Consider the following 9,308-nt stretch of genomic DNA (forward strand, 5'->3'; position numbering starts at 1 on the left):
CAATCTTCACACGGAAGACATCGGAACCCCCCCTAACCCAGAAGACAGGTAGGGAACACATCCCCTCCAATGTATAACATTGCGGGAATGAGGGTACATGGACATTGAGGGACTGCGAATCAGGTAAGATCCCAGGCGGGATTGCTGCTTTAGATATTGTGAAGCGGCGACGTCCAGACACTGGTTAAGGGGTTCGGGAAACTAGTCATTCACATCTGGCTTTTATTTGTACATCCGACACACACACACACACACACACGTAACAAGGACTAATTGTAGTATAATGTAATACAATAAATACATTTATGTCAAAAACGAATGTTGTTCTTACTAGGAATTTATTAAATATTTTATTTATATATTTTATTTTAAAGCGGGGTTGGGGGCGGGACTAGGGGCGGGACTAGGGGCGGAGTTGGGGGCGGGACTAGGTGGCGAGTAGATTTTTTGGTTCGGCGAGTAGATTTTTGGGTGATTTGTCAAGCACTGTATATATATATATATATATATATATATATATATATATATATATATATATATACACACACACACACATGAACAAAAAACAAACAAAAGCGCAAGCTCCATAGCACGTAACTGAGTAAAGAATAAGGTACATTTATTTAAAAAATCAGCAACCCATAAGAATGTGCACTTACAGGATTTTAAACAGAACCATTCGTGGGAGAGAAATCTCTATGGTGGTCATCTGCGGTGGTCCCAGGTTTGCAGAGTGGATATAAACAGCCAAGGTTCACCATGAACTCCTATCCCGAATTGGCAGCAAGATATAAAGGCATCCAATGCCTGCACGTCCTTTGCTCCCTCATACAATGGTTGCCAGGGACTCCAAATACACCAACACAACGCGATGACGTCACAGCAAGCGCGCGGAAGCGTAGGCGAGCCCCTACTAAAGCCGCTCTCATTGCGGCTCTAGGGGCTCAGTGCCGAGCAGCAGCACGCCTCAGCACGGGTCAGCACCTAAATGATGACCATGCCCGAGGCCTAAGGACTCGGGACTCGGGCATGGTGCCTCGAGCCGCGCTCCTGCTCTGCCTCGCCTGCTTTTTTGTGGCCTGACAGGTGAGGCAGTGAGCGCGCTTTGGTGGCGGGACAAAGGTGTGGTCAGAGGTGGGGCGGGAGCCGGGGCTAGTCCCTCATCCCCATTGGATGTTTGCTGTCACGTGACCGCTCCTCCGCTCCCCTCAGCGCGTATATTTAAACTTAAATTTCCACACGCATGCGTAAGCGGCTCCTAAGGCTGAGGAGGAGATCTGCATATACAGATGTCGGACGCAGACGGCGGCCTTTGGAGTTGATCCTGCACCTAACAGTTCCCGTATTATAGTTCGAGACAAGGATTTTATCCTGACATGCTCATTTTTATCTGTGATTTCGTAAGTAAGATCTGTGCTTACGTTGTGTGTCAATAATACATAAATACTTCACCATATCTGGCTATCTTCTCATTTATAGATCCCACTCAATCCAGGATTCTACAGATTGGACTTTCATTGCATTACAATCTTATTAGTGTTTAGTAATTTAAGCATTGTGGTCAGTAGTTTGCACCTTTTGTTTTTCCTCTCCCCTTGTTACATACATAACAGGACTGTCCCCGGGCAAACGTGTCAGCCTCACACAGAGAAGCTATAGCCCATAACACACACAGGATGCTGGCCCCTGTGGTAATGAAGGAGTTAAACTCCAACCAATACTCCCTCAATCTAATTACTTTCTAACTCTATTTAATAACTTTCCCAATCTTATCCTCACTGATTCCTAATGTTAATTCCCAATGTAAAATAACCCCCATTATCTCCCAGTCCCTGTGATACAGGAGGAGTAACCCCCCCAGTGCCAGAGGCCCCCCTCACTATCAGAGGCTCAGCCTCTCAGGCTCCTGTGTGTAAGGAAGCTCAGAGCAGCACTGGGATAATGTGCACAGGTCACACAAGGGAGGGGAAGGGAGGAGGAGGAAAGCACTTACCCAATAACACAGGCTGAAGATCTCTGTGCAGCAGGGGGTGGGCAATGTGAGGGGGACACAGGAAAAGGGACTTAGAGGCTGCAGAGCCTATTCCTCAGTGTGTCCCCCCCTCAGTGCCTGAGATGTGCACTTTATCCCCCCCTCACTGTGTGTGTACTTCCTATGGAGGGTGGGGGGAGCCCCTGTGATCTCTCAGTCCTTCCCTGTGGGAGTGACCTGGATTCCCCCCTCAGGATGTGGGACAGTCTGTGCTCAGGGTCAGTGTTTCCTGCCGGAATCAAACCTCACACACCAGGACATCCGGCTGCAGCAGCGGGACCATAGAGAGGGAAGAGGGGAGGCCAGAGCGCCTCTAATAAGCTCCTCCTGAGCTCATATGGAACAGGGACCCCTGGTGGGCTCCCAAGCAAGGTGTAGTGAGAGCTGCACGTGGTGCTGGCTGTGGGCTGGTGAGAAACATAGTGACAATCTCACCCCCATCTCCCACCGTATATAGTGAGGTCTGGTGATATACTCTGTGCCCGTGTGTGTAGTGACGTCTGGTGATATACTCTGTGCCCGTGTGTGTAGTGACGTCTGGTGATATACTCTGTGCCCGTGTGTGTAGTGACGTCTGGTGATATACTCTGTGCCGTGTGTGTAGTGAGGTCTGGTGATATACTCTGTGCCCCTGCTAGATGATCTTCTTTCTGTGCTCACGCCTCCCCCTGCCACTTATTTCCTCTTTCTGCTTCAGCTCGGAAGGTACTTCCTCTTTTACATGTCGGCCTCACACAGAGAAGCTATAGCCCATAACACACACATGATTTATTTATTTATAACATGTGTTACCAGGAAGTAATACATTGGGAGTTACCTCTCGTTTTCACGTATGTCCTGGGCACAGAGTTAAGACAAATAATACATGGTTACAAATACAGTTACATTAAGTGAGCAGGGTATACATTATATACAAGACGTTGCATGCACATGTAGCCGGGACTCCTTTTACCACCATTGGTTATTGTGGGGTGGGAGATGCTGCATGTAGGGAACGCTCCGATAACGGAGGTTCCGCGTAGAGGGAGCCGCCATGTTGAGGTTGGCGCAGGCGCAGAGATGGTCCGGCAGGAGGTTGCGCATGCGCGAGGCAAAGGGAGAAAAGCCCGCGAAGGAGGAGAGCTCGGATAGGAGGGAGGTTAGGGAACTACGGATCCTAGCAGCCCCGCGGGCCCCCGGTGACGTGCAAGGACCAATCAGGTGCGAGGAAGGGAGGAAAAGGAGGTGGGGGCGCGCACGTTGGGTTAGAGCTGGCTGTAGGAGGAAGGAGGAGCTCCGGTGTAGGGAGGCAGTCCGCCCCCTACCTAGGCCGCATACCCCAGGCCCAGTTAGGCCCTGAGCCCCAGTAGTGTGAAGCTGAGCTAGGGACTGGCCCTAGATAGGTTCCGGATTCCCTTACTGTTACGTGATCGCTACCGGGACAGTTCTAAGTCGGCGGGAGATCTGGGATCAGGCCCCGCTACCAAGTTGCAGCGTGTCTGGGTGGGATCGCCCCGGACACCTACGGGTGACGTCATCTAAGCCCATGCCGATCCTTTGTGAAGATTGTTGCAGTACCGGGTACTGGAGTGCCTGGCAGGTAAACTTCAAGTGCACCAACGGTACCATCATTCACTCAGGACACGATGGCTGCGCAGTCACATACATATACAGCAGCGGCAGCTCTTATTCGAGCAAATGCCGCTGGCTGTATGAGGCTGGGAAGCGGGTAGCCGCGGCGCGTGGCGGCGCACTGTGACGTCACAGTCACAAGCGCGCCCGGCTTCCCCGTCTTCCCCGGCTTCCCCAGGCTTCCCCGACACCCCTGGAGTTCAAATCTAGGTAAGCGGGGGTGCGGGGAAGCAGAGGGGCAAAGTAGAAGCCGGGTTCGGGGTGTCTTTGGGGGGGTAATTGCGCGCGATGTGGAGGGGGGGTGCGTGGGGGAAACGCGGCGGCGCGCGTTTTTGACTGGCGGCAGCTGGGGTAGATCCCGGCATGCCGCCGGCATTCACTCGAATTAAAGATGTCGCTACTGTACATTCACTGTCTCACTTGAGGGTGGGGGGACTTATTCCAAAAGGAAACTGGACACGGGGTGGGATTGAATTGGATAATTTGGATCAGACCAAAAACGTCTTCAGAGTATCTGTCCTCGTCCATATTATTTTCCCTATATATATATATATATATATATAGTGCATGCACTGAGAAAAGATCACGCTGACACACGTTCAGAATGATAATGTCTGACTTTATTCCTACACAGCCTGCGTTCATATACAGGGGCTGTATGGGAGGGGGTTTGTATGCAAAAGAGCTGTCTCAGTGGTTCTTTGTTAGATCTCGTCCTTGTATGGTCTTGTTGTTATGATTTATGGTCTTGTTATTGTAGATTTTCTTGGACACATCAGCATTTGAGGGGAATTCCTCGGTGCCATCATTCTTACTTGAAGGGAGGGGTAACTGCGGTAGCCATTTTGAGTAAGGAATCATAGCAAAGTATTACAGATGAAGAAATAGGCATTTTATCCAATCCATCACAGTCCCCCCTTGAAATGTCTATTTCTGAGTCTGTCCCTAGATGTATACTAACTCATCTGTCCAGATGTGCCTGGGAACTCTTTTGTGCTGTACGTTAGACGAGTCATGGCTTGTCCATGACCCCCCTTGCCACAGACTTTGCACATAAGGAAGTCAGATGCTGTCCCTATGGATTTATACTATTGTACTTAACTGGGAGGGACTGTAACGGAGTAAATGGACCATCTTCCAAGAGTGGAGTATTATTATCTGACTGCAGAAAAAAGGGTAGGAGTGCTATTGTCAACAGCTTTGGTCATGACCTTTTTAAAACATGGGAGAACATAGCAGACAATAATCACAAACAAAACAAAAATAATAACTATTGCGATGCCTATTTGGGCAAGAATCTTTTGCTATCCCGTCTTTCCTTGCTAGACCATTTTGTGGTCGTATCCCCAATCTGTTCCCGTGTTCCATCCTACTGCTCCCCAGTAATCACATTCCTGTCCCCAGTAGGAATCCGTTACACATATATAAGTGGACCTGAAACCGGAATTGCTGTATAGAACACATTGCCAATGTGTTGAGGGGCAGCTGACAATATTACAATAATCAAAGGAGAAGGTAGCTACATGAGTATTGGATGAATTATACCAAAACGTGACTACCCCTTCAAGTTGGGTGATAGCAATCTCTTGTGCCCCCCCTAGACCCAACAAGCAAAGGATATATAGCATCATTTTCCTTCTGAGGTGTCCTCGTTGGGAGCTGGAACCTTCTTGCCATGAGAGGTGTGTATCCAGGTGTTCTTGCCAGCTAGCTTGACTGATGTCGCTGTGATCAACAGAACTTGGAAAGGACCATCATATCTGGGCTCTAGGGAATGTTTCCTTACAAATTTCTTCACCAGCACCCAGTCTCCGGGCACGAGTTTATGAGTCCCGGTATCTAGATCTGGAATAGAAGAAAACACTCGACCATGCATATTGGTTAGTCCTTGCGCTAGGGCAGTTAAATATTTCGTCAAAACATCAGACTGCATCTGTAACTGCTGTGGGTAGTAACAACCAAGTTTGGGGGCAGTACCAAACAGTATCTCAAATGGGGATAGAGCATGTTTCCCTAGTGGGGTGTATCGAACACTGAACAAAGCAATGGGTAGACTATCTGGCCAGGGCATATTTGTTTCCTGGGCCATTTTCAACATTCTAGTTTTCAGTGTGCCATTCATTCTTTCTACCTTTCCGCTACTCTGGGGATGCTATGAGGTGTGGAAAGCAAGGGTGGTCCCTAGCGCGGACCAAATTTCTTTAGCTAACGTAGCAGTGAAAGCGGGGCCTTGCAAGGTATTTCTGCGGTGGTTTTTCCACACATCCTGGGTTACACTTTGCACAAATTGTACATAATTTGCAGAAATTACTAGTCATTGGGGTAATTCCAGGCGCCACATAGTATTGTCGATCAGTGCATTCATAAGAGTCTTTGAGAGATATGCTGCTCCATGTGCCCATTGTAGCACAGCAGGATACAGTGCCCGTGGCAGACAAAGTTTATTTTTTGTACTCATAAATTCCTTCTTGGGGCGATGCACCTCTTTTCTTCCAGCTTTCCTTTTTTTCCTTTGTTGCAGATTCTTGCACCTTCTTCAGATATTCTCGATTCACTGGGAGGTTCTGCATTAACGGAACCATCCTTGTCGTGTCCACTCGATCTTCCACTTCTCGTATCCCGCTGGCAGCTTGTTTTGCCGCAGCGTCCGCCAGATGGTTTCCTCTGGCTTCTTCTGTGTTCAGTTTCCCATGGGCTTTACCTTCAGGATGGCCACATGGCTTGGAAAGAGTAGGGCGTCCATCAGAGCTTGTATGGCTGAGCTGTGTTTCACTGGTGTTCCTGCTCCTGTCAGAAATCCCCTGGTTTGCCAAATGACGCCAAAATCGTGTGCTTCTCCAAAGGCATATCTAGAGTCAGTGTAGATATTCGCCGTTTGTCCTTCTGCCAGTTTACACGTTGCAGTGAGAGCTTGTAGTTCGGCCTCTTGTGCAGATGCTGTTGACAGTAGTGTGCTTGCCAGTAGGACCACAGAGTCTGTGGTGACAGCATAACCCGTATAGTAGGTGCCTTGTTGATCAGCATATCGAGAACCATCCACAAACAGGATTAGAGGGAAAAGGGAGACCAAAAAGCGCACCAGCACAAACGGAGCAGGAAAATATGCTTGTCCAGTTAGCAGCAATGTATTTTGTTCTGCTGGAATGGTCAATAAAGCTTTGTTATTGTGTTCCTATGTTTGCCCACATCCAAAATGGCCACACTGCCTTTGGTACTTCCTTTTGCCCTTAGATCGGCACTGAGTCGCTCTGTTATGACGTCATCAGGTTCTGATTTTTGGCGCAAAATGGCCCACAGGTAAGAGGGTATATAATGGATGTTATCACATTGTGTTTTATCCTTGAAAAAGAACGCTGCGACGTTCGAAATGCATTGGATGGGTCTTTTGCCACATTAAAGTGCCCTTTTAATCATTTTTTTGTTCTGGTTTTTTCCTGCTCCGTTTGTGCTGGTGCGCTTTTTGGTCTCCCTTTTCCCTGTATTGCATTGAGTAGCTGCACAGCTTGCCTGCCTGCCCTACCAGGATGTGAGTATTTGCATATTTTTCAGGGGAACCTGCCAATGAGACATATGGTGAGTGGGTTGCACCACACACCACCTGTCTTCAGGAGGATAGTACCCATTATATGACACAATAGGTACTATATCAATTGTTAGTACCCTGGTACAGTGGTCTGGCTTATTATCATTTTGAGATATACCTGCATTTGAGCGCTTCAGCTATTTTCCATATCACAAACAGGATTAGATCTGGGTTCTGTATCGGCGTTTCACTCACCGTGGGCAGATGAGCAGTTTCTAGCTTCATGAGTTCGAAGCAATCATGGGATAGGTCGACTCCAGCTGTGCTTTATTCTTATTCGTGTCCCTGCACATCTCCCCCCTCGGTAAGTGGAAGAAGAGTGGAGGGGTTAAGCACTTGGCACCAGAGAATGGTGAAATTGTCTGGAATGAGAAGCGAGCATTGCAACCTGAGGTGTCTGGCAGCGGACAGATGTTTTGGCTGTGTCTGATTGAGAATAGCAGCAATGTCATGTGGTGCCAGGAGAATGAGGTCATGCCCTAGAACGATATCCGAAGTTTTATCCAGCAGTGCTTGAGCAGCAAAGACAGCACGAAGACAGGACGGTCCACCACGAGCCACAGCATCGAGACGGCTGGAGTAATAACCAATAGGTCGACATCGGCCAGCATGTGGCTGCGTTAACACTCCAGTTGCGTGTCCATTTCGTTCTGATACGAAAAGTTTAAAGGGTAAATCATAGTCTGTGAGGCCCAAGGCAGGGGCAGAGGATATTACCTGTTTGAGAACAGTGAAATTCTTGGAAGCCTCTGGGGTCATCTGGAAAAGATTTGTTGTTAAAACATCGTACAATGGTTGCATCTTTTACTGCTTGAGGATCTTGAACCATTCTATACTTATCAGGTTCACCCTTCGCGGTGCATTTCTTCACAGGGAAAAGAGGGGTATTGCAGTTTACGGGGAAGCGGGCCCCTTGTTTGAGCTGTACAACAATGGGTGGTACCCTTAGGTGCCCGATATCCTCAGGGCCTGTGGACCATAATTTGGACGGGATCCTATCCATGACAGCGGGCGGTATACTGGCGGCTGAGGGTTTGTCCGCTAATGCCAAAAGTATTGGAAAGGAACAAAGGGCAGAGACATCTGACTCCCAGAGCAGGGAGGTTACATCAATGGTGCCGTCCTCGGAGAATATTATGGAGGCCTGTAACCTGGACAAAACATCAGCGCCAAGCAGATTAAGCGGGCAGGTAGAGGAAACTACAAATCGTGCAAATAGTTCAGGGAAGGGACCTATCTGCAGGGGTCGTGTTAATGGGCTAGAGCGTGGTGTGCCATCTACCCCCCACACATGAAACATCAATATCAGACATATAGGAAGGGTCGGGTATGTCTGCAGCTCTAATTACGCTCCTGGCTGTACCTGTGTATACCAGGAAGGGGGTGAGGTGACATACATTATTGGGGCGCCTTCTACCTGCTTGGGCGTCTGCCCATATAACCTTGGGCAGCGGTCGGGTACTGGAGGGTGTCTGGGGTTAGTATTCCAGGTCATATTTGCCTCCTGTGCAGCGGCCTGTGACTCACTATCTGAGTCAAAACTACCAGGCGTACTATAGTGGACACTGCTGCTGGGTCTGTGTGCTATTGTTGTGTCAGGGTAGACTTGAATCCCTAACGCTGGGGTAGTGATTGTTTGGGGTGAAAGGACTGGCATCAGGGGCATTAGGGGCGCAGTCGGGGTGTAAAAGGAACCATCCGCCTGCATCACAGGATATAGTTGTGCTACATAAACAGTCAAGGTTGGTTTGTCATCTGTGGGCGGGGTAGTGGGTTGTATAGGTGGGGGTGCTGCTGGAGCTGGGAGCGAAGGTAACAAAGGAGTGAGTATAGATAAATCAGTCACACCACAATTAAAACAATATTCCCTCCCTTTTCTATCTCCTGCTCGGTCCATTTTTCTCTGGACAGCCTTGATAACATTAAACCAGGCTTCTGCTATCTTCAGCAGGTTGTTATCATTCAAAATTCCTCTCTTTTCTTTCAATATCTTTCGACACATTTCTGGTTGTAACCTGCCTTCTGCTGCAGTAATACTACATACTTTAAACAGCCTACTTGCTTTCTTTTTTACTTGTTATT

The sequence above is a fragment of the Ascaphus truei genome, unplaced genomic scaffold, assembly GCF_040206685.1.
Source record: "Ascaphus truei isolate aAscTru1 unplaced genomic scaffold, aAscTru1.hap1 HAP1_SCAFFOLD_1684, whole genome shotgun sequence".
NCBI lineage: Eukaryota > Metazoa > Chordata > Amphibia > Anura > Ascaphidae > Ascaphus > Ascaphus truei.